Source organism: Magnolia sinica, chromosome 4 (genome assembly GCF_029962835.1).
Source record: "Magnolia sinica isolate HGM2019 chromosome 4, MsV1, whole genome shotgun sequence".
NCBI lineage: Eukaryota > Viridiplantae > Streptophyta > Magnoliopsida > Magnoliales > Magnoliaceae > Magnolia > Magnolia sinica.
Window position 1 is genome coordinate 17,379,792 of NC_080576.1, and position 26,413 is coordinate 17,406,204.

Here is a 26,413-nt window from a genome sequence, read left to right on the forward strand (position 1 = left end):
AGCTGGGTCAGGCTAGGCTGGGCTTGGGACATTTACATTCAAGCCCAGACTGTTTATAAATGGGCTCAATTTTTAAGCCTGAGCCCAGCCCTTGGTGGTGCGGTCTACTTGAGCTTTGGAATTGTCTCATTTTTTGGCCCTTGCTTTAAAATGATGTCATAAAATAGATGGACAGTGTGGATATAATACATAAATCATGGTGGGGTCTGCAGATTTTGGTGATTGTCAACACACTATTGAGGTCGGTGGTGAGTGTCATTTGGATTATATGATAGATGAGGGACATTTTTTTTTTTTTTGTTGGAACCCAGTTAAATATATATGTACATCATGTTTTTATTTCAACAAAGTTACATATGGTGTTCTTTTACATTTTCCTTTTAAAAAAAAAAAGATGTGTTATTTAACAAATTGTTCACCACTTCATTATGTATTGTCCTATATAACCTTGTATCAGGCTGTTTCGTATCCAATAGGGGACCAATACACCAGTGTAAGCCGACTTCAAACAATAAACCTTGTTTCTAAGGAAAGTTGCCATTTGTTGGTTCCAAGTAACAAGTACATATGGATAACTAATATAAGGTGCGCTGGTATTATTTCTCAAAAATTGCAACACATACTATCATCATCTATTAAGTTGTTGTATGGTACTGTTACACATATATGTATTGTATGTGTTAGTTGTTATTAGGCTTCCACCATTTAATTAGAATCATCCAAGACCTTCTCAATGTCATCAGCCACGTTCTGTGCATCCATGGAAACCCCAGCCAGTCCTCTTCTTGAGAATCCTGTGCAATAGAGGCCATGTTCTCCCTTCCAATGGTTTGGAAAGCTTGGCCGTGGCATGCCATCTTCGTCCAGGAAGTAGTTATCGCCCTGCATGAATCATGCAAGCATTAGTATGCATTTGAACGATCAAAATCTACATACGTCTCTATAAGCAACGAAATGTCTGGTTCTGTACGTGTGGGGCTCACCCTTGTCTTTGTATGCCATCCGACCCATGCATCAGGTGGGGCCCACATGATGATTGGTTGCCTCAGAGATCAGGCCAATCCAATTACTGGGTGGGCCTTGTGGGATGGCAAAATTTCTCCACCTGGGTGGACTGGATCTCCTACCTGTATAATATATACACTTATGGGAAGAGATTTATGCACACCAATCCTCTCCTTCTACTTTCTATAATGATCTGAACCATTTATTCATCAGGAGTAACCATGAATTGATTATGTACCAAAAATTACAGCGATTTGATAATCCTAACCATTTAAAAAGGTGTGTACAAAAGATATTAGAATTCAACCAGTACTTTCAGTACAACCTTTTCTTTCACATGATAACGATTGTTCGATCCTTATGATTCTTGGTCTATATATAACCCTAGGTCTATCAACGGGCCAAGCCAGGGGTTCTCTTGGGCTCCACTTGGAACTGGTGGGACCAGGCTTATCCAAACGACCTTTTTCAAGATATTGAGTTTGCATGGCCTGGAGATGGCTCATTGACAGCCCTATTGATGAGTGGCTCATATCATCATACACATGATAACAATATTCAAATTCCGTTTTTTGCAAAGAGAAGGTTTACCTTCAGCCAACGTTTAGCTGTGCTTCGGTAGCCAGTGGCGAAAACTATAGCATCGAATGGATGAGATGAGTCATCTGCGAAGATCGCCTGGCTACCACTGATGCTTACTAAATCTGGCAGGACCTGTTCATCATCAGAAATGGAAGGCCATGAGTCCTTACTAATAATCTATAACATGAATTTGGAAAGTTATTAACGATTCAATGGTTGCGATCCTTTGTATAAATAATCATGGTTTGAAAACTTGAAAAAACTCAACTCGTCCCAAGTTCATTAAGACAAGTAAAATTCGATCTGGTCATGACTCAGTTGAAACTTGAGAAAACTCGACAAAATTCAGGTCCGAACGGATCAACATTATTTATAAACATCATATTGAGTTAAATAATACTGAGAAAATCTGAAAACCTAGCGCGAATATATATATATATATATATATATATATAGGCATGCTCACTTGCGCACATGCGCACCGCGCACCTTTGCACACATGTCATGGAACTCTAATCCGAACGGTCCATATGATGCGGCATTCCATGAAACCCCAAGGGACCGATTTTCACCCTGATCTAAAATTATGGTGGGCCATAGCAAAGAGAGATGCAAATTAACGGAGTAAACGGTTTTCTTTTGCCATGGCTCACCAAAGTTTTTGATCAAACTAGAAGTTAGGCTATGAGGTTTCATAGAGTGCTGCATCACGTGGAACGTTCAGATTTTAGACTCACATAATGTACGTTGAGTTCTCAAAGAGTTCTCACGGGAACTCGTGAGAGTATATATATATATATATATATATATATATATATATATATATATATATATATATATATATATATATATATATATATATAACCGTCAGAAACATTGCTTATATCTGATTTGTAAGCTTATGGGCCATTCAAGATATGGCCAAGACATTCCCAATTCGATGGACACGCATCAGCATGGTTTATCTGATGATTACCTGAATTTCTCCCACCTTGATCTTCTGAAGGGTCCCAACATCTATAACTGGAGACCGGCCAATGGTTGCTTTCAGGTAAAAGGGCCCTTGAGCAGGTCTCCTTATCCCATACTTAAGACAAATCGCCAAACTTTATTTTGCTAAGCATGAGAATTAAACGGTCCACTAAAGAACCATTCCTAAGTGTACCATGCTCCGCGTGAGCACATAAACCTGCATAATAATAAATAATACAACAAGATTAGAGTAAGATTAGTTAATATGGTATACTCAAGGGTAAACGGTCAATACTAAAAGTGAAAAATGCTTGCCTTGGTACCTAAGATGAGCTACCCATAAAATTATACCTAAAACCAATATATTCACGTGGTATGGCCCACCTGAGTTTTGAAATATTATGATTTTTGGGTAATTCTTTCCTCCCTATGAGAGACATAAAAAAGAATAAATTGGACAGCATATAAACAGTATTATGGTGGGCCTTATACAAAACTAATGGTGGTCATTCTATTCCAACTGTTTTCTACATCATCATGATTTTTGGGTCTATGGTGAAAATGAGACAGCAAGGCTGATGGATTGGGTGGATCTTATGAAAGCTGCAACCATGTGGCTCTCTCTGACCAGTGAGTGAATGCAAAGCTGGCAAGTGATGACCTCCCTCAATGTATGCTAGCGTGGTTCACATCAGAAGGGGAATCGGGATCACCCCAGATTGTAGTTCTTGTAAAAGACAATGTCACTAAATATTAGAAATATTGCGATTTTTAATATAATCAAAGAAATCATAATACTCTTTGCCCTATGTAGGGTTATGTTATGGTGCCATTCTGCCGTCCATCATGTGCAGAACCTTAGTTACTGGGTGACCTCAAATATCAAGCTGATCCAATCATCAGAGGGACAGACTGTAGAAAACGAAAAAGCCCCAAAACCTATATTCAAGTGTTTTGGTACTCCACCTGAATTGTGTGTTGGGCTTACTTTCCGGGCGTCTCATTTTCATAGTAGACTGCAAATGATGCACTCTCATTTAATTATCCCACGTGCTTTTAATTAATGGTGTGGTGTCCCCTCAAATTGTTCCCTATGGTGTGTCCCATCTGATGATGGGATTAAGCGCTGATCGCTATGTTCAAATGGGATGCCCTGAATATCAAGCTGATCCAATCACCAGGTTGGCCATGCCGTAGGGATCAATATTGAGGGACACCACACTACTGAAAACTTCAAAATCAGTGTGGGTCCCACCATGGTGTGTGTATATGAAATCTAACCCGTCATCAAGTTCATCCCACCGTGATGACAAGACACTCCAAAAATCAGGACAATCCAATCATCAAATGTGCCCACACCATAGAGAAAAATGGACAATCCAATCATCAAATGTGCCCATCCAATAGTTGTTGGATCCACCTATTTTGGGACCCATTTGGTTCTTGTGTGATAGCCAACCCATCTAAGAAAGTTCACCAAACATAATGATGATCACCCGCTGCAAAACTAAGGCTGATCCAGCCATTTAGGGGGTTTCATCATAGAAGATAATGAACACCCACAATGAAAAACCTGTAAATTCATGTATGGTCGACCTGATGATTAGATCAACTGTAATTTTGTGGCTTTACATCTTCATGGTGAGGAGACCGTATTTCATGTGTTTGCTGCCATACAGCAAACCACGTCAGGCCCATACACATAACTTGATTCCACGCGTATTTGTGGGTGCTTGCAAATACTTTTCCCAAAAAGAGATCTCTCATGAACCTCGAAGTTGTCTAGTCGGAAAGAGATCACAACCTTTGCATGCATTAGCAAAGAACGTTTAGTTATGGCAAAGTAAAATAAATAAATACATGAATAAAAAAATAAATAAAGTATCATTTTAAGTGCTTCAAATAAAGCATGTAAGTGTATCATCATGAACGAAGGAGGTTTTTGTTTTTAACTTTGGTATTCTCTACATTAGCTTGTTTGTTTTATAGCATATGATGTTTTTAGTGGTATGATATAAGGTCCTCACCAGGCTAGGTATAAAATCTTTCTATCATGTACGCCTGGTGGCATCGAACCACACATTCATTAAAAGACAAAAATGAAAAAATAAAAAATAATAATAATTAAAAAAAAAGAAGGAAAAACGTGTATGTGTTTCCTTGATGAAATGGACGTGAACATGCTAACGCATCAAACCAAGTTAAACCCAGTACAAAGCTAAGCTATGCTCACAAAGTAGCCAACAGCTAGCCTGGCCTGCTGGGCCAGCTCCAATCAACAATCAAGATTATTTGAAGGCGTTTCCGATCTCCCCGTCCTCACCTGTGGGGAGCTAGTCCTGGATAAGGCCGGTCTTAGTTCGGTGCGACTCTCTTAGCGCCCCTTTTTGTTTTTGTTTTGCCTCCTTCCTTATGATAGGTGGCCCCCCTTGGGATGGGCCCCCTGAATTGTGTATTGTTAAGGGTCAAATATTGCATATCAGACCCAGTTGTTACCTAGATCTACAAACATAATACCGTTTAATGGCTGATTTAATCGTGTTTGTAATGCAGGGTGTGTTTAAGAGCCTGGACTGAAAAAGGGTGGTAAATGCATGAATTTGACGCTCCAGAAGCACCAAGGCAAGGAACGGACTTTAGGAGACCAAAAGCGACGGAATTTTACACCAGGGGTCCATGAAAATCGAGAAACTGAAGCTCAAGGGGCCTGAAAAGTGTCCAGAATGCAAGATCATAGGGTTCCCACCATTTGATCAGTTCGAAACTCCATACATGGCCTGAGGACCGGGGTGGAGTTCGACGGCAAGTTTCCGGCTGGGAATCGTCTTCTGGCTGCGTATACTCTCCGCAGGGAGTGCGGAAATCGGCCCCGGACGACAGTTCTATATAAGTAAAAATGAAAAAAGAGAGGAGACATCTCGTCTTTGGTTGGGAAAAGGGCTGAACGTGAGGATTGAAGGAGGAGAAACGGGGAGAGAAAGGGAGTAGAGACGCGGCTGCTGACACGTGGCTGCTGGACGTGGAAGGGAGAGCTGAAGCTCGGTTATGGGTTGCTGTTGCACGTCAGGGAGAGAAGCTGGAACGTGGAGGCTGAAAAGACAATAAGTTCTTCCTTCTTCTCTTCTTCTCTTTTTCGTTTTCTTTTTCTTTCTATTTGTTTTGGGTTTAGACTAATCATGGTCGGCTAAACCTCTTAGCTAGGGCCAAGAGGTGAAGCCTGTAGCGAGATGGGAGGCACTATTTCCTGCTTTTCATCTAAATTTATGAACTGAACTTGGTTTTAAGTTGATTATTAAAAGAATATTTTCTCAGTCTTTAATGGTCTGTTGTGACTGAAATTACAATGGGGTTTGCAATGGCTTTGAATATCTCTTTTTCTCTTTTGATGTTTATGACGTCAGGAGGCCTTGTTGTTCACCATCATCTCCTGGGCATGGTTAGATGATGGAATCCATTCTAATTCATATACCTTTCATCTCTTGAAAACTAGATCAAGTAGGTTCAGTTTGATTTCCATAAATCTTAATGCAGGCATAAGATCTCCCTGATCCCTACAAGTGGATCCTCTGAATCCCTAGTTTCCTTCCTTTGAATTCCTTAAAGTTTTACATTAATCTCTCACAATTATTCATTAAATTCTATTTTTATCACATCTTAGCCTAGTTCTAGTTCTACTTGGTTTCAGATAACGTATAGGTATCAGTCCCTGTGGATTCGACCTCGGTCTTACCGAGTTTATTACTACATCACAACCCTATACTTGGGGAGTGAACAAGTTTTTGGCGCCGTTGCCAGGGACTGACAGTTACGATTCTCTGAAATTAATTGGTTTTAGGATTAGTTTAAGATTAGGATTTCACTAACTTTAGTTTTTTTATTTAAGTTCAAAACTAACTTGTTTCCTGTTTTATAGGATCTTGCCATAAGTTTCTCAATTGGTAATTCCTTCCTAATCTCTCTACTTTTTCCTATTTTTAGAATTAGGGTTTAATTTTTGAAAATCTTTAATCCTAGTATTTTTCTATTTTTAGGAAGTAATTTTTAGAAACTTTCCTCTTTTGTTTTTTAATTTCTAATTTTAACTCTTTTAGAATCTAAACTTTGTTTCTAAAATTCACCTTTAGAAATTTTCTATTTATAGAATTTTTGTGTAGAAACTAACCTTCCTATTTTGTAGGCCTTTAAGATAGAAATTTCTAATTCGGTAAGCTCCTTCCCTACTTTTTATTTTTCAATTCTCTTTTAGTAATTTACTTTCTAGTTTAGGACTCTACTAATTTATTTTAGAAATTTTTATTTTCTTTTAGGAATTCTTTCTTTTAGAAGCTAGTTCACTTCTATCTTTCTTTTAAAGGATTGTTCTTCTCTTTTTAAAAAAATCTAACTTATTTTATTTTATTTTGCAGGTTTTAACTCAGACTCCAATTTGGTAATTTCTTTCCAACTCTCTCTTTCTTTCTAGATTTTCTTTTCCTTTCTTAGGATTAGGTTTTTAATTGAGGGCTGCGAGTGTTTTCATGCCCAAGTGGGCCCGTGACGACACTCGACGTCTCTTGACTGAAGGAGGATTGGTTGAGGGGTTGACTATCCATCGCAGGACTAGACACCGCTCAAAATCCCCTGAGTTAATTGAAGTAATGGCTGAAGACCAACCTCCTCTAATTCCACCCAGGGTGGAGGATACCCAAGATGAGAATGAGGTGCAACAGGCACCCCCGCCTCGTACTTTACGAGATTATCTACAATTGGCGGGAGTGAGTACGCCCTCATGCATGATTTTTCCTGAAAACACAGGACAAATGGACATCAAGCCAGGAGTTATCCAACTCCTTCCCAAATTTCATAGACTTGAATCAGAGAGTCCATATTTACATTTGAAAGAGTTCGATGAGATTATAGCTACATTATGTTTTCCTAATGTATCTGAGGATACAATTAGGCTGAAACTCTTTCCTTTCTCCTTAAAAGAGAAAGCTAAGACGTGGTTACATTCACTGCGTCCTAGATCCATTGGCACATGGAACGACATGTAGAGGGAATTCATAAAAAAATTCTTCCCACATCATAAAACGATTACCCTCAGAAAAGCAATCATGAACTTTGCCCAAAAGGAAGATGAAACATTCTTCCAATGTTGGGAAAGGTTCAAAGATTTGGTCAGTTCATGCCCACAACACGGATTTGAAACGTGGCGCATTACAAATTTTTTCTACGATGAACTGACATCTTCCATGCGCCAAATGGTCGAGACAATGTGTAATGGAGAGTTCATTAATAAAGATGTTGACGAGGTATGGGACTACCTCGACAGTTTGGCTGAAAAAACACAATCTTGGGACTATTACCCAAAGTCGAACACCACGTCTAGGCCGACTCAATTAAAGGAGAAAGGTGGATTATATCTCTTGAAAGAAGAGGATGATCTCAAGTGTAAAGTGACTACGCTCATAAGGAAAGTTGAGGCCATGGAAAGAAAGAAGGATAAGGTCAATGAAATTGTTTGCGACATCTGTGATTGCAACATTCACACAACTGAAAACTGTCTTACAATACCTGCCTTTCGAGGAGTGTTGAATGAACAAGCCAATGCCGTAAATAACTATCAAAGACCTTTTACTGGACCTAACTCCAATACATACAATCCTAGCTGGAAAAATCATCCAAACTTTAGTTGGAGGAATGGACAAACGGCTACCCCTCCAGGTTTCTTCATTCAAAATCCAAATCAAGTGAAACCTCAAGAGGAACCGGTTCAAAATCCTATATAAGAGCTGGCTCAGGCAATGCGGAGAATTACAGATTTAATGCAAAAGATAGATTCTCATATGACGGTTATAGAAAAGGGGATGCTTCCTGCACAACCTCTCCCCAATCCTAAACCGCAGTACGAGATTAATGATCCCAGCTCTTCAAATCAGATGGGGCATGCTAAATCCATTACCACTCTTAGGAGTGGGAAGATCATTGATAAAACTCTTCTGGTTAGGCCCGAAAAGCCTCAAGAACTAGAAGAGGACAACAATGATGGATCCAGTGATGCCCCACAAAAAGTAGAACCGGAACTTCTAGAGAAGCCAGTTGCTCCATTCCCCCAATGGTTGGTTTCACCAAAACCTCTCTCTAACTCTCAGGATATCCTAGAGGTGTTGAAACAGGTGAAAGTCAACATTCCTCTACTTGATGTCGTTAAACAGATACCTTCATATGCCAAATTCCTGAAGGACTTATGCACGACCAAAAGACGGAAAATTATTCAAAAGAAAATCTTCTTGACTGAGAAAGTGAGTGCCATCCTGAAGCAAGATGTGCCACAGAAATTCAAGGATCCCGGTAGCCCAACCATATCATGTGTAATCGGGAACCATCGAATTGATCACGCACTTCTTGACTTAGGAGCAAGCGTCAATCTGATTCCCTACTCGGTATATAAACAGTTAAGTTTGGGTGAATTAAAACCCACCCTAACCACACTACAACTTGCTGATCGCTCTGTTCGTGTACCAAGAGGGATAATTGAGGATGTGTTAGTCCAGGTCGATAGATTTTGCTACCCTATAGATTTTATCATCCTAGACACCGAACCCATCAATAACATGAGCACTCAGATTCCCGTCATTCTTGGTCACCCATTCCTTGCCACGTCAAATGCAATTATCAATTGCAGGAATGGTATCATGACTATGTCTTTTGGAAATTTAACATTGGAGTCAAACATTTTTTTCAATAACGGCAGCAACGCAGAGGATGATGACGATTTCCACGACATTTACATGATTGACTCTTTCGTGGAAGATACGACACCTCTAACCTTATCCTCCGACTATCTAGAGACATGCCTAGCCCACTCCCATGATTTTGATGATGACATGATTAGGTAGACGTGTGCCTTGCTTGATACTGCACCGGTATTTGAAGTTAACCGGTGGAGGCCACAATTTGAAGAATTACCACAAACCGATATAGTGTCTCTACCGTCTAACCTCAAGCCGCCGAAGCTTGACCTAAAACCTTTGCCCTCTGATTTGAAATATGCCTATTTAGGTCAAGATGAGACATACCCGGTGGTGATCTCTGCCCACCTGGAGAAAGAATAAGAGAGTATGCTCATATCTACTCTCATTGAGCATAAAGGAGCCCTGAGATGGATGATAGCGGACCTCAAGGGAATCGATCCCTCGATTTGTACTCACCGCATATATCTTGAGGATAATGTAAAAATCGCTCGGCAACCACAACGTAGACTAAATCCAAACATGAAAGAAGTGGTTAAGGCCGAGGTTCTTAAACTATTGGACGTAGGTATTATATACCCTATATCTGATAGTCAATGGGTGAGTCCAACTCAAGTGGTCCCTAAGAAGTCCGGAATCACCATCGTAGCCAATGCTAATAATGAACTCATGCCAACTAGAGTCACTACTGGTTGGAGAATGCGCGTTGACTACAGGAAGTTGAATACCGTCACGAGGAAAGACCACTTTCCTTTACCATTCATTGATCAGATCCTGGAAAGGTTAGCTGGTCATTCCTATTACAGTTTCCTTGACGGGTATTCGGGCTACAATCAGATAGAGATAGCTCATGAAGACCAGGAAAAGACCACATTTACATGTCCCTACGGCACCTTTGCCTATCGAAGGATGCCATTCGGACTATGTAATGCCCCTGCCACTTTTCAGCGATGTATGATTAGTATCTTTTCTGATATGGTAGGGCAATATCTGGAGGTCTTCATGGACGATTTCTCTGTTTATGGTCCATCTTTCAGCAAGTGCTTGGAAAGTCTTAAATGTGTGCTGAAAAGATGCGAAGAAAAGAACTTGGTACTTAATTGGGAGAAGTGCCATTTCATGGTTCAGAAGGGAATTGTCCTTGGGCATATCTTCTCGTCCAAAGGAATCGAGGTGGATAAGGCGAAAATCGATCTTATCTCTAACCTACCTCCACCCAAGAACATCAGAGACGTGTGATCCTTCTTAGGACACGCAGGATTTTACAGGCGATTCATAAAGGACTTTAGTCTCCTCTCTCGTCCTTTATGTAACTTTCTTCAAAAGGATGCTCCGTACGAGTGGACTGAGCAATGCCAGGAAGCTTTCACCAAGCTTAAGGGCACGTTAACCACTGCACCTATCATGCAGCCACCCGACTGGAGCTTTCCTTTTGAGCTTATGTGCGACGCTTCTGATTATGCTCTTGGAGCGGTCCTAGGCCAGAGAAAAGATAAGCGGCCCTACGTCATTCATTACACAAGTAGAATTTTAAATTCTGCCCAGGTGAACTACTCGACTACGGAAAAGGAATTCTTAGCTGTAGTGTTCGCCTTGGACAAATTTAGGTCCTACTTGATCGGATCCAAGATCATTATCTACACAGATCATGCAGCACTTAAGTATCTTCTTTCGAAGAATGATTCTAAGCCCTGTTTGATACGATGGATCCTTCTACTCCAAGAATTTGATTTGAAAATTAAAGATAAAAAGGGAGTAGAGAACGTAGTGGCCGATCACCTTTCTTGCCTTAATACCTCTGAGTCCCTTGAGACGACTCATATCAATGATATGTTCCCTGATGAACAACTGTTCAGAGTCTCCCATTCACCTTGGTTTGCTGATATTGCTAATTATCTTGCTACAGGTGCCATACCGACACAGTGGACTGCGCAAGATAAGAAGAAATTTTTCACCGAGGTGCGTAACTTTTTCTGGGATGATCCTTATTTATTTAAATATTGTCCAGACCAAATTCTAAGGAGATGTGTACCAGACGATGAGCATCAGAGCGTCATCTCCTTCTGTCACTCACAGGCATGTGGTGGTCACTTTTCTGCTAAAAAGACCACGGCCAAGATTCTGCAGTGTGGCTTTTACTGGCCCACTATGTTTAGGGACACTCATGAGTTTTGCAAAGCTTGTGAGCGTTGTCAGAAATTGGGAGCATTGTCCCGTCGAAATATGATGCCTTTGAATCCCATCCTGATCATTGAAGCATTTGATTGCTGGGGCATCGATTTCATGGGACCATTCCCCCAATCGTTTGGAAATCTGTATATTTTGCTCGCCGTGGATTATGTCACTAAATGGGTCGAAGCGATTCCATGTCGAAAGAATGACCATTGCACGGTCATTAAATTCTTAAAAGAAAACATCCTTTCTCGATTCGGAACGCCTCGAGCCATCATTAGTGATGGGGGCTCACACTTTTGTAATAGACCATTCGAGAGCTTAATGAAGAAATACGGTATCTCTCATAAGGTGAGCACCCCGTACCACCCACAGACAAGTGGGCAAGCTGAGATTTCTAATAGGGAAATTAAACACATTTTGGAGAAAATGGTTAACCCTGATCGTAAGGATTGGTCAATCTGATTGACCGATGCCTTATGGGCATACCGTACTGCCTTTAAAACCCCTATTGGAATGTCTCCCTTTAGACTTGTCTATGGGAAAGCTTGTCACTTGCCTGTGGAGCTGGAACATAAAGCGTACTGGGCGATCAAAAATCTTAATTTCAATCTGGACAACGCTGGCTCGCTACGCAAACTTCAATTGAATGAACTTGAGGAAATCCGAAATGATGCGTACGATAATTCGAGAATTTACAAGGACAAAATGAAAGCATTTCATGACCAACACATTTTGCGAAAATCATTCATGCCTGGTCAGAAGGTCCTTTTGTACAATTTTCGATTACATCTCTTTCCGGGTAAGCTTCGATCTCGTTGGACCGGCCCTTACATTGTTGTCACTGTTTTTCCATATGGGGCCGTTGAGATAAGAGATCCCGACAATGGCAAGGAGTTTAAAGTCAATGGACATCGATTGAAACCATTTGTCGAGAAATTTGATTCAGAGGACATGTCTATGCCTCTGACTGATCCTGTTTACCAGGATTGATCTCCTAGTCTGATGGAGGTATAGGTAGGTTTCCTGTTTTCTTAGGACTAGGGTAGTTGCTTTATTTGTCTGGCTGAAGACAGTAAACTTAGCGCTCCTGGGAGGCAACCCAGTTCTTCATTTCATTTCATTTTTTATCATTAATTAGTTCAATGTTTGTGGGTAACATTACTGCAAACCCTCACGAGACTACAACTCGTCCACTAGGGGCAACCTAGGGGTTTAAAGGCTTATTGCATACGCTAAATGCAATCGTGAGCACCTACGAAAGTGGTATAGGTAGGATTTTATTTTTGTTATTTCATTTTACTTCTGTTGGTTTCTCTCTTGTGCTGACCCGCTCTTACGTAGATATCTTTGGAAAGCCTCTTGATTCTTTCATCCAGGTATTATCTTTCCATTAATTCTCAATTACTTATTTTGTCCCATGTGCATCGCATGCTTATTTCTTTTACATTGAGGACAATGTAGATTTTAGGTTGGGGGTGGGAGATTAGGTGACCTAATCAGCATTTTCTTGGTCTTGAATAAAAGTTGTGAAAATTTTAAAAATTTTCTGACATTTTGTTGAATTCGAAGTGATTTTGACAACCATCTTGGATTTAAAATTATAAGATAAGTGAAGTTGGTAATTTATGACTCTTAGATTCAGTTATCTATTATTTTAGATTTCACAGTTAAGTTTGAAGTGTTAATTTATAATTAGAAGTTTTAAACATTGATTGAGTTATGATTTCACATGTCACATCTCGCTTTCACATTAAGATTTCAGTTTGATATTAAAGGGTTAACTTGGTAATTACTAAGCATGTAAGGAACCAGCTTGAAAAATTTGCCCGTCATGATTTTTTTTTAAAAAAAAGATACCTTTGGAAAAGGTTAGGCGAATAATTTTCACCATAGGTTTGCTCCCTATAGGTGCGGATTCGATTCTCCTTTCCCTCGATGGAAAAAATCAAAAGTGGGAAGAATAAAAAAGAAGAATTGTAAGGCAAATTCTGGTTTAGGTTTTGAGTGTTCTAAATACTGTTTTGATTATCAATGTTATCATAGAAATTATCTATTGGATTTCTTAATGATGATAAGCCGAGATTTCATTATACACTTATGATACTCATTGTTTAGAATTGTTCTAATTAATGCATAAATACTTTAAAGTTGATTATGAAATTTATTGTGCACTTGATTCCAGGAGGAAGTAATGTCCAACATTCATGCATCTTAGAATTTTCGAATCTAAATTGTTTAAAAAAGAAAAAAATCACTTGAGTTCATAAAGATTGTCCTGTAATTCTCAACTTATTTTTTCGCATACTTTGCTCGGTACTAGCAAAATGCTGGTTGGGAGTTGTGTTGAGGGTCAAATATTGCATATCAGACCCAGTTGTTACCTAGATCTACAAACATAATACCGTTTAATGGTTGATTTAATCGTGTTTGTAATGCAGGGTGTGTTTAAGAGCCTGGACTGAAAAAGGGTGGTAAATGCATGAATTTGATGCTCCAGAAGCACCAAGGCAAGGAACGGACTCTAGGAGACCAAAAGCGACGGAATTATACACCAGGGGTCCGTGAAAATCGAGAAACTGAAGTTCAAGGGGCCTGAAAAGTGTCCAGAATGCAAGATCATAGGGTTCCCACTATCTGATCAGTTCGAAACTCCGTACATGGCCTGAGGACCATAAATGAACCGTACACGTCAAATTTCAGCCATTGGATCCCTCTGGAAGTGGCCCAACGCTCAGATCAACCCATAAACCATTGATTTTGGGCCCACCTGAGCTCTGGATACGCCTCATCTTCGGTCTCAACGTCTTAATTTTGATGATTCAGAAGATGGACGGTGCAGATTTTTCGCGAACATCATATGTGGACCCCATATGAGACAGAGGTGCATGGTGCATAAGTGCACTAGCCGTGCACGGCATTAAAATCAAAAATTGAATTGTCTCTGACCGAGACTCTTCCTCATGCCGTGACTCTTTCGTCCAGCGTCCGCACACGGACGTGCGGACGAATCTTTGTGGGCCCCACCACGCATCAAAGGGCAGATCCGGACCGTCTATAAGACGCACGTGCCCCCTATCACTCAGGCTTAGGTGATGAATGTCAACCGACACCGGAGATCAGTTTTTCGAGCATTAAAACGGACGATAGACGATGGAAGAGAAACATCGGTGGACCACACCAACACTCGACAAAAACCAATCCTTTCTGACTGAAATTTCGTCACGCATCTAATGGACGGCATGGATTCTTTCGTAGACGTCAATAATGGGCCCCACCAAGAGTCCAGCGGCAATCGTCCGCAGGCTCTGTTTTCGCACAACGAAAAGCCCGGCCGCCGCGGGCCACTTTGCAAGCATGGACAGAATCGGTCCGTCCATCTGAACCGTCCAAATGAAGCTCCAGGTGTGGCTGACCAGGTTCAAGAAGACTGAACGATTTAGATATTCCAATCGGTCCGATCAGAGCGCGAAAACGGGGGTGGAGTTCGACAGCAAGTTTCCGGCTGGGAATCGTCTTCTGGCTGCGTATACTCTCCGCAGGGAGTGCGGAAATCGGCCCCGGACGACAGTTCTATATAAGTAAAAATGGAAAAAGAGAGGAGACATCTCGTCTTTGGTTGGGAAAAGGGCTGAACGTGAGGATTGAAGGAGGAGAAACGGGGAGAGAAAGGGAGTAGAGACGCGGCTGCTGACACGTGGCTGCTGGACGTGGAAGGGAGAGCTGAAGCTCGGTTATGGGTTGCTGTTGCACGTCAGGGAGAGAAGCTGGAACGTGGAGGCTAAAAAGACAATAAGTTCTTCCTTCTTCTCTTCTTCTCTTTTTCGTTTTCTTTTTCTTTCTATTTGTTTTGGGTTTAGACTAATCATGGTCGGCTAAACCTCTTAGCTAGGGCTAAGAGGTGAAGCCTGTAGCGAGATGGGAGGCACTATTTCCTGCTTTTCATCTAAATTTATGAACTAAACTTGGTTTTAAGTTGATTATTAAAAGAATATTTTCTCAGTCTTTAATGGTCTGTTGTGACTGAAATTACAATGGGATTTGCAATGGCTTGGAATATCTCTTTTTCTCTTTTGATGTTTATGACGTCAGGAGGCCCTGTTGTTCACCATCGTCTCCTGGGCATGGTTGGATGATAGTACCCTTCCTAACTTTCATGTACTTTTGATTGGTTGGTAATTAGTTTAATCCTGTTATTTGCTTTGTCTCCTGGGCATGGTTAGATGATGGAATCCATTCTAATTCATATACCTTTCATCTCTTGAAAACCAGATCAAGTAGGTTCAGTTTGATTTCCATAAATCTTAATGCAGGCATAAGATCTCCCTGATCCCTACAAGTGGATCCTCTGAATCCCTAGTTTCCTTCTTTTGAATTCCTTAAAGTTTTACATTAATCTCTCACCATTATTCATTAAATTATATTTTTATCACATCTTAGCCTAGTTCTAGTTCTACTTGGTTTCAGATAATGTACAGGTATCAGTCCCTGTGGATTCGACCTCGGTCTTACCGAGTTTATTACTACATCACAACCCTATACTTGGGGAGTGAACATGTATGCGCTGCTATGCTGGGTCTCAGGACATTTTTTGTCAGCCTGAGCACCCCTCCCTTCGTGTAAAGTCAGTTTCTTTAATGGAAAAGTTTCTTTTGAAAAAAAAAAAAAAAAAAAGGCTAGGCTAGTCACAGGGATTTACTGGACTCCTGACGGTTGGAAGTCCAAACCAATCCAGATGGATTCTCAAAAACAGTAAACGTTGGAGGAAGTTTCCAGCAACCAGTTGCATTCCTCCATACGGCTGTTCAGTTCCTCCAGCAGAATTTTTAATATTTCTTTTGATATTTGTTATAGCAGTTAATACCATGCCCCTATAGTGTAATTTAAAAGGGCATTTTTGTCTTTTCACCTTGGTGAAAAATGCCTATATAAGAGAGCTCTTATAGTCCGTTTGTAACCAGGACAACAAGCTTGTAAGCAACAGTAAAAAAGCAAAGTTTCTCTTCTCAATTTTCACGTGTCCAGTGAGTTTGAATCTAAGGCTTTGTAAAGCCAAGAAAAGCCCTGGCTTATACTGCCATCACTGACAACTATAGAAGTCTTTGCTCCAAAGTTAGAGAGATCAAAGGCAATCTCCATGCCTGAATTTCCAGACCCAACAACCAAAACAGCTTTTTTCACTGTAATCTCTCCCTAACTTATACTGGTTAGAGTGCACAATCTCACCAGGAAAGGTCTCTAATCCTGGTACATTAGGTATAAACCCATGACTATTTTCCCCAGTCGCAACAGCTAGAAACTGGTCCCTACACTCCTCGACCTCATTCCAAACTGCATTATGGGCCACAACAATCCATCGACCAATATCTGGATCATAAGACGCAGATTCAACGGATCGATGGTATAAGGGGGCCAATTTGAAATGGGACACATATTGGTCAATGTAGTGGATGAAATCTTTCCTAGGGATGTAGGTGGGTGAGGAATGTTGGGTTGTAAACCCAATCCTTTTGCTGACGAGTGGCTGCAGCCACCTCAAAACAGAAAATAAACTTTTTAAAAAGAAACAGTGATATGCTGCTATATTAGAATTGTATTGAAACGGAAATGAATACACGGTGCTGTTATAGGCTTTTCTTGTTATGTAAAAAGACTAATCTATCCCTGTCCAGATACATCCCAGGGGCAGCTAGAGAAAGAAAAAAATCTAGAAAAAATCTACTGTTTATCTTCTCTTAGCTAGCAGAGTAAACTTAGAAAAAATCTCAACAGCTAGAAAAATCTCACAGCTAGCAATCTAATTTTAGAAAGAAAATCTAATCTCACAGCTAGCGCAGCTAGCTCAGACGATGCTCACACGGTTTTGGATTTGCACAAATCCATCACCGCTTCCAACACTCCCCTTCAAACCAAAACCGGCTTCATTCCGAGCATCGTTCTTAGTCGTTTGAATGCATCTGTCGGCAATGCCTTTGTGAAAATATCCGCCACCTGTTCCGTAGTATGACAATATTTTAATTTCATCGTTTTCTGCTTCACATGATATCTCAGAAAATAGTACCGGGTATCAATGTGTTTGCTTCTTCCATGCTGCACCGGATTTTTAGCTAGCTCGATTGCTGACTTGTTATCCACATATATGACTGTGGATTCTTCCTGCGGATGCTTCAGCTCCTTTAGCAGATTTCTCAACCAAATTCTTTCACAGACGGTGGACGATACTGCCATGTACTCTGCTTCACATGTGGATAGGGCAACCACACTCTGCTTCTTCGAATTCCATGTGAATGTTGTCGACCCAAATAGAAAGCATAGCCTGTGGTGCTTTTTCTTTCATCTTGGTCACCACCCCAATCACTATCAGAGTATCCATACAGCATTGTCTCATCATTGTACGGATAAAAAAGACCAAATTCAATAGTCCCTTTGATATACCTCAGTACTCGTTTTGCAGCTAGCCAGTGTGACTCTTTTGGGGCTTCCATATATCGGCTTAAAAGCCCAACACTGTAGACTATATCTGGCCTAGTGATTGTGAGGTACCTTAAGTTTCCGATTAGGCTCTTGAATAGGGTTGAGTTGACGTTTCTTCCTTCTCCATCTTTCGTGAGCTTTAGGCCTGTTGTAACAGGTGTATTTACGGCTTTACAGTTGGCCATCTGAAACTTCTCAAGAAGTTCATTTGTGTACTTCTTCTGGGATATGTGAATGCCGCCGACTTGTTGCTTCACCTCAATGCCCAAGAAGAAGGACATCAATCCACCATCAGTCATCTCGAACTCTTTAAACATAGCCTGCTTGAATTCTTCAAACATCTCCTGGCTGTTTCCAGTGAACAACAGATCATCAACATATAAACAAGCGATAAGCACATCACCATGGGCATTCTTCTTTGTGTAGATGGCATGTTCATATGGACATTTGACGAAACCATTCTCTTGAAGATAACCGTCGATCCGTGCATTCCAAGCACGAGGAGCTTGCTTCAACCCATACAGGGCTTTCTTCAGCCGATACACCTTGTGTTCCTCCCCTTGCATGACAAAGCCTTCAGGCTGGTCAATGTATATTTCTTCTTCGAGTACCCCATTTAAGAATGCAGATTTCACATCCAGTTGGTAGATCATCCAACTGTGATGAGATGCAAGGGAGATAATCATTCTTACAGTATCAAGGCGAGCAACTGGGGTGAAGACTTCTTCACAGTCTACCCCATATTTCTGTTTGTAACCTTTTGCTACGAGCCTTGCTTTATATCGTTCGATCTTACCATCGGCATTCCGCTTGATTTTGTACACCCATTTGAGACCAATGGTTTTCTGGCTTTTAGGGAGTAAGGTCAACTCCAATGTTCGATTTTTCTCGATGGCATGAATCTCTTCTTCCATAGCCTTTATCCAACATTCTTCATTCACAGCCTCCTCGAATGTGAGAGGCTCGTGGTCCGCATACAGGTAGAGTAAATTCACTTCCTCAGTTTTTGCATAGATGTCGTTGAGGCTTTTCATTTTAATTGGAGCCAAGGATGAAGGAGAATTGGATGAAGATGTGCTGGATGAATTCTGATTTGATGAAGTACTTCCAGGAGATATGGATCATACTCCTAGACTTCTTAGATCCGAAGGGGGTGTGTGGGTGTCTGCTCTTGATTCATATGCCTCTCTTCTTCATATACTTCGGCCTCAACCTGACTTTCTTTGGTCGAATCTTCCTGGTTCCACTTCCAAGATTCTTCCTTGCAGAATACTACATCTCTACTTACCACCAGCTTATTGGTTAGTGGGTTGTAGAGCTTGTATGCCTTTGACTCTTCGCTGTAGCCGATGAAGATGCACTTCTCGCCATGATCATCAAGCTTTTTCCTTTTCGCTTCTGGAACTTGAGCGTAGGCGACACACCCAAAGATCTTAAGGTGCACCACGCTCGGCTTGTATCCACTCCATGCTTCTTGCGGTGTCTGGAATTTGACGCTCTTGGTTGGACACCTATTGAGCAGATAGGCAGTACATGCAACTGCCTCTGCCCAGAAATTCTTTGGCAGATTTTTCTCCTTCAGCATGGTCCTCGTCATATCGAGGATGGTGCGGTTTTTTCGTTCCGCAATTCCATTTTGTTGTGGCATGATGCTGCAGTGTGTTGTTGCTTAATGCCATGTTCCCTGCAATATTCTCGAAAAACATTTGAGGTGTACTCCCCACCTCTGTCAGATCTAAGGGTTTTTATTTTAAGACCACTTTCTTTTTCAACAAGGGTCTTAAAATTTTTAAAAATAGTAAAAGCAGCATACTTCTCTTTGATTACATACACCCACAACTTTCTACTAAAATCGTCAATGAAAGTAATTAAATATTTATTACCTCAAAGAGAGATTGGCTCTAATGGTCCACAGATGTCGATGTGAACCAACTGCAACGGTTCTTTTACTCTTCGGGATACTCCACTTGGAAAGGAGTTTCTTTGTTGTTTCTCAAGTGTACACGCCTCACACACATGTTCTGGAGCTTCAATGGTAGGCAAGCCATGCACCATGCTTGATGATGACAGAAGTTTCAAGCCATTGAAGTTTAGATGGCCAAAGCGAAGATGCCACATCCAGGAATCATTCTTTACTTTCCATACAAACACTTCTCAAGCATTGTGTTTATATGAAGAGGAAACATACGATTCTTCGCCATCTGGACTTTTACAATCAAACGTCCATGCATATCTCTTATGGAAAGAGAAGAGTTCTCCATATGTATGACATACCCTTTTTCAAGGAGTTGTCCGAGACTCAATATGTTACTTTTCATGTTGGATACGTAGTACACATTGGAAATATAGTTTGGAACACCATTCTTCTGAAAGATTTTGATTTTACCTTTACCTTTCACCAGTGTTTTTGATGAGTCTCCAAACGTTATATCGCCATGAACTCCTTCTGTGAGTTCCACAAAGAGTTTCTTGTCGCCGCACATGTGATTACTTGCACCCGTGTCGAGATACCATACGTCCTGCTGATTACTACCTTTCTCTTGTGCAAGGAGAAGTGTGGAGCTTTCTTGTTCATGTCCTGATGCTTCGGCATAGTTGGATCGCTCGTCTTAATTCATTGGCTTGCTCCAACAATCAGATGCATAGTGGCCAAGCTTGTTGCAATTATAGCATTAGATGTTCTTTGTACTTCCCCATCCACGCATAGATCTACCTCTACCATTTCCTCTTCCACGGAAGTTGGTATTTTTCTGTTGGTTTTGGGCATGGCTTTGTTGCTATCCGCGCCTTCTGCCTCTTGCGCGATTGTTAGCAAAACGTCCACCACGTTGTGAACTTCCACGTCCACCATTGTTATCATTCAGAGTCAATCTTGACTCCAGAGCTTGTTCCATCGGCATGAAATTGGCATTCTTCTGCATTCATTGCTCATGAACTTGCAACGATCCCATCAACTCCTCAATGGAGAGTTTCTCAATATCATTTGATTCTTCGATCGCCACAACCACATGCTCAAACTTGGTTGTAAGGGATCGAAGTATCTTTTCAATAACTCGGACATCTTCAATCTTTTCACAATTTCTTTTCAAATTATTGACAGTTACAAGCAAATACGAAAAATAATCAGTAACATTCTCACCTTCCTTCATGTGAGTTGCTTCGAACTCGGCTCTCAATGTTTGAAGGCGAACCCGCTTCACTCGATCTAACACCCTTGAAGATGGTGCCAAGGGTATCCCATGCTTGCTTGCTTGATGTTGCTTCGGCAATCTTTTCGAAGGTGGATTCATCTAACCCTTGATAGAGGAGAAACAAAGTCTTATTGTCCTCTTCTTTTGATTTTTGAGAGCAGTCTTTTCTTCGTTGGTGAAGGCGGCTTCTTATTCCATAGTGGGTTCTTCATACCCATCGGTGACGATCTCGCATAGTTCTTGCGACCTGAACAACGCCTTCATTTGGATGCACCATTTTTCATAGTTGTCCTTTGACAACTTAGGAACCTGCGACTGGATGGTGCTGGCCATCTTTACTGAAACAGTCGAGTTGTGGACAAATCCTTGGCCTTTTGCTATCTGATTGTTTTGAAAAACCAGAATTTTTTTTATTACAATCTGATTTTTTTTTAAAAACTGATTTTTTTTTTTGAAAACCGGGAGTGCAGGATCTGCCTCTTGCTGATGAGGCCCAAGGATCGTCGGCTCTGATACCAGTTTGTTGGGTTGTAAACCCAATCCTTTTGCTGACGAGTGGCTACAGCTACCTCAAAACAGAAAATAAACTTTTTAAAAAGAAACAGTGATATGTTGCTATATTAGAATCGTATTGAAACAGAAATGAATACACGGTGCTGTTATAGGCTTTTCTTGTTACGTAAAAAGACTAATCTATCCCTGTCCAGATACATCCCAGGGGCAGCTAGAGAAAGAAAAAAAATCTAGAAAAAATCTACTGTTTATCTTCTCTTAGCTAGCAGAGTAAACTTAGAAAAAATCTCAACAGCTAGAAAAATCTCATAGCTAGCAATCTAATTTTAGAAAGAAAATCTAATCTCACAGCTAGCACAGCTAGCTCAGACGATGCTCACACGGTTTTGGATTTGCACAAATCCATCACCACTTCCAACAAGGAAGGAGGGTGGGGCATGTGAGGGAGGTGGCAGAATTGCTTAGCTAAGTGAAGGTTTAAACGGTCATAGGCCCTTTTCTTCCAAAGAGAAGCATAACAATCTTCTCTTTCTAAGATTATATTAGGGATGGAAAGGAGGTTTAGGCATGCTGAGGTTGCTAGGCCTGATGGACCAGCTCCTACTATCACTACTATGCTCTCCCTCTCTCACACTAGTCAGCTGGTATATTTCTCTCTCTCTCTGCCCAATTGAGCCATCCGCCTGGTCGGAAAACTTATTTCGTGCTTGTCTAATACTCTTAAGAGGGGAGCTGATACTAGTAATGAAGATTGCTTTTCTCCTTGAATGATCTCCTTTTAAATGGAATTCATCTAATCATCCACTAACAGTTGTCACATTCCTTCGAATGATCATTTCGTGCCACTCTCATCTGGTTGGTACCGAATATGCCACATGTAGTATAGACGCCCCAGGTATAATCCGAACGCCCTCGGTATTGATAGACCGCCTGGTTTTGGAACGTCTCGCGATAATTCTAGACATTTCTCATGATAAGCGCTTAAAATATCCATTTAACAAGATACAAATTGAGTATTGAATGTATCAAAAGCTCTAAGACATTCATTTTTGTTACTTAATGAGAGAGGAAGCAGCTGGCAGAACGGGAGAGGGTGGAAGAGGGGTTGTAAAAGGGGAGTTATTTGATATTTTAGTAAGTATAACACTTGATATAATACAATATTGGACCATCAACCACTAAAATCATCTATATGATTAGCTTAACTATGGCTGAAAGATATTTTAAATAATGCTTAAATTGAAGTATTTCAACTCTTTAATTATAATAGAGACTGCTCAAATCTAATGAAAAAGATCAAAGGGATAAAATACCAGTCTAAGTGATTTTATTTTTTGTCTAGGCCCATCATATAAATGGTTTGGATCATTGGAAGATGACCGTAAATCCAAAGGCTAAAGTTCTGCTATGGCAATATGTCATGATATATTTTAGGAAACCTTATTTTAGTGTGGGTGCAAGTTACGCACAGTTAACGCACGGCATTTTAAAATGACAAAAATGCCCCCATAGGGTAGGTAAAATGTACGCCATTAATAGGGCTAAGCAGGTAAAATCTCAACTGTGAGTTGCCAAACATGTCTAAATTACTTAAATAATCTTTCCTTTGGTTCAAAAAAAATTTCCCCATGTCCTTTAAAAATTCAAAATCTAAAAAATTATCCTTACTAGTGTTATATACATTGGAGGGAGTAGAGATTGTTTCCTACTTTGCTGTACACCTTTCAGCTTGATAGATGTGTGGAAAACTAAGATATATACACCTTTCAGCTCGATAGATTTTTGGAAACTTACATGGCTTTGCAACCAAAGCATGAATCTATTGAACCCGTATGGATGTGCTATTCCCATTTAAATTAATTGAGACATTAAAAATAATTCTAAAAACTCAACCTCTTCAAAAATATAATTAACCATAACACCCATGAAAAAGACAAGGAACACAAAAAAAAATAATTTTTTTTTTTTAAAAAAAAAACCCTAATATCTTCCTAGCTTTGGGCATCCATGGAACGGAAGAAGAAGAGAATGGAGGGGAGGGGCAAGATCTAACTGTGGCAATGGGCTAGGCAACCTGTCCAGCCCGACAAGCCCAACCTGGATTTGGGCCTATAACTCAGTTGGTGGGCTGAACTTGAGCCCTGCATGAATGGCCCAATCAATTTTCAAGCTGGGATTGAGATCAAGTCATTTTTGGTGGACCAAATCCGACCCAAATTTATATGCAAGTCTTATACCCTACAAATATGCCATTTTAATCTTTAAGTTGGCAACCACCTGATCACTGGTTTTATTCCTATAAGATGTTTATTTTTGTTTACATGTCTGGATCAGTTGATAAATGAATATATTAGAAAAATTCAAAGGAGAAATAGAGATTTTATCAATTTTCATGTCGGGTGGGCCTGGTGCAACCAATGTTTTTCCACGTTGCGTTTGGGCCTGCCATGTTACGCCCGTGATGGGCTCAGGCTAGGTTTGGGTATTGGGTCGTAAGTGTTGAGTAAGACCTGGGCCTATCCTGGCGCAGCCCAAAACTAGGCCTATTGTCAAGCCTAGCAAGATCATAACTGATGCTTGGGTCATGCCAAGTTGGGCTAAAATGACTTAAGCGCAAGCCCAGCAGAAAATTAATAGGGCTATGTAGGTGAAACCCAAGCCCAACCCACAAGGCAAGCTGGTAGGCCAAAGCCTAGTGTAAAGCCGAGTCAGCTTGCCAATCTTAAATGAGGCTTGTCATCAGGTGGGCCATCAGAAGGTAATCCCCATTTCATGCTCTTCACTGAAAATGGTAGCTGGCGAACTGCAAAGTGGTAGAGCCATCTTCTTCTTCTTCTTCTTCTTCTTCTTCTCCTTTTTTTAATTTTTTTTTTAAATTTAAAAATAAGGAGTAAAATAAGTTTCTTATTTTTATCTTGTATTAGTATTTTTTTGTGCCATATCGAACATGAATAGGAATTATCTTGTATTAGTATTGATAATTAAGAGATTCGCTTAAGAGGATCTTTGTGTCTTGCATAGAAAAATCAATCTTCTTGCTTTATACTAAAACAAATCAGTGAATGTGATTGTGCGTGCATTAGATCCAGGTAGCGATAGTAACGTTCCTCGATTCCTTTTATTTTATAATTCTTTTTTAATTGATCACCGATTTTTTTTTTTTCCTATTTTCTTTCATATATCTATTATTTAAACCAACATCTTCTACCACATGGATAGCGGGGTGACTTAACAATTAGGGCCACCTATTTAGTGAACCCAACCATAGATAGCCGCATTTTAGAACCACTTATTTCATTCTTTTATGTTGCAAGTATATTGTTCACAGAGTTTGTGGTACACGGAGAGTCTGAGTTAGGGTTGTATTTGGGATCATCTTCTTCACTTCGCTTGAGAAGTAGATCCTCTTTACCCTCATCATCCAAATGCAGCGGTGGTCTGCATTCACCTTAAAATAGGTAGGAGATTGGTGGCTAGGGTCTGCAGCCAGGGTTATTCTTGGAAAGTGGTCCATCCATAGTGGGGCACAATAGATCGTATTGCCTATATACAAAATCAAAACCTTGAGCCTACTATCCATGTGCTCGCATAGAACTTATAGTTTCCTCATGAGCAGATCCAAATCTCAGGTGGACCACACCACATAAAACAGTGGTAATTGAATGCCCACCGTTAAAAACTTCCTTAAGCGAATCATAATGTTTATTTGCCATCCAACCTGTCGATAAGATCACACAGACCTTGTATGAGCTTGATACAAAACGTTGGTGGCCCACAAAAGTTTTTAATGGTCAATCACCAGTTTCCTGTGGTATGGTCCACCTGAGATTTGGATCTGCTTCACTTTTTGGTCTATGTCATAAAATGAGCTGCTAAAATGGATGAATTCACAGTTACCCCGATCAGACCGAATCCGCTCCCGTGTTTAATATTGATTATGCTATTGCTGCTTGCTCTCTTAGGAAGAGGATTACATGTAGAACTGTACACGAGCAGAGTAAGCTCGGGTACTCGCTCGACTTGACTCACAATTACTCAACTCGACTCGACTCGTCAGGTGTTTGATCCAAGTACGAGTGGATTTTTTATACTCGTTATGATTTCGAGTAGAGTACGAGCTGGGTAGTACTCGACTCGTGTGCTTGACTCAGTGCTTGACTCGGTAATCGACTCGTACTCGTTGGGCCATATACCCAAAACGAAAGCCCTAATCCCTCCCTCCTAGTTGCTTTCATGCTTTCAGCCTGCCTGCCCAAAATGAAAAAAAAAAACCCTTCCCTTTCCTTCCCTCCCTCCTAGCGCCCATTCAAAACTTCCCTACCCATTCTCTCTCTCTCTCTCTCTCTCTCTCTCTCTCTCTCTCTCTCTCTCTCTCTCTCTCTCTCACTCCCTCTGCCCTTTTTCCTTCATTTCCCTCATTTTTTCGGCCCCATTTTTTCCTCCATCTGCAGATGTGAAAAGCATCGTCCACTCTCTTTGTCCGATATGCCCGATCTTTCCAAACCCTCCTTCCCTTTTTCCACCGGGGCCACATCCCCTCCACTTTCGACCCCCCCTCACCACCCCATGTGCAAGATAGCACCGCGGTGGCCACAACGACTGTCCGGCGCCCCTGTCCGCAGTTCGTCCCTGCCCTGCCCGGTGCCCCTGTCCCTGCTGCAACTCGTCCCCGGCCTGCCCGACGCCCCTATCCGCAGCTTGTCCTTGCCCTGCCCTGTCCGCAGCTCGTCCCACCCTGCCCGGTGCCCCTGTCCGTCCATCAGGTAAGAATTG

General features: G+C 40.9%; 1 non-coding gene and 1 pseudogene across 1 annotated transcript; both read right to left on the minus strand.

Annotated features, from left to right (window-relative positions):
• Window positions 1–705: 705 nt before the first annotated feature.
• LOC131244057 (probable indole-3-pyruvate monooxygenase YUCCA10) lies at window positions 706–26,400 on the minus strand (annotated as a pseudogene).
• On the minus strand, window positions 7,635–7,741 carry LOC131244689 (small nucleolar RNA R71). Its single transcript, XR_009170468.1, has one exon. It is a non-coding gene; the product is annotated as a small nucleolar RNA R71 (small nucleolar RNA).
• Window positions 26,401–26,413: the final 13 nt, after the last annotated feature.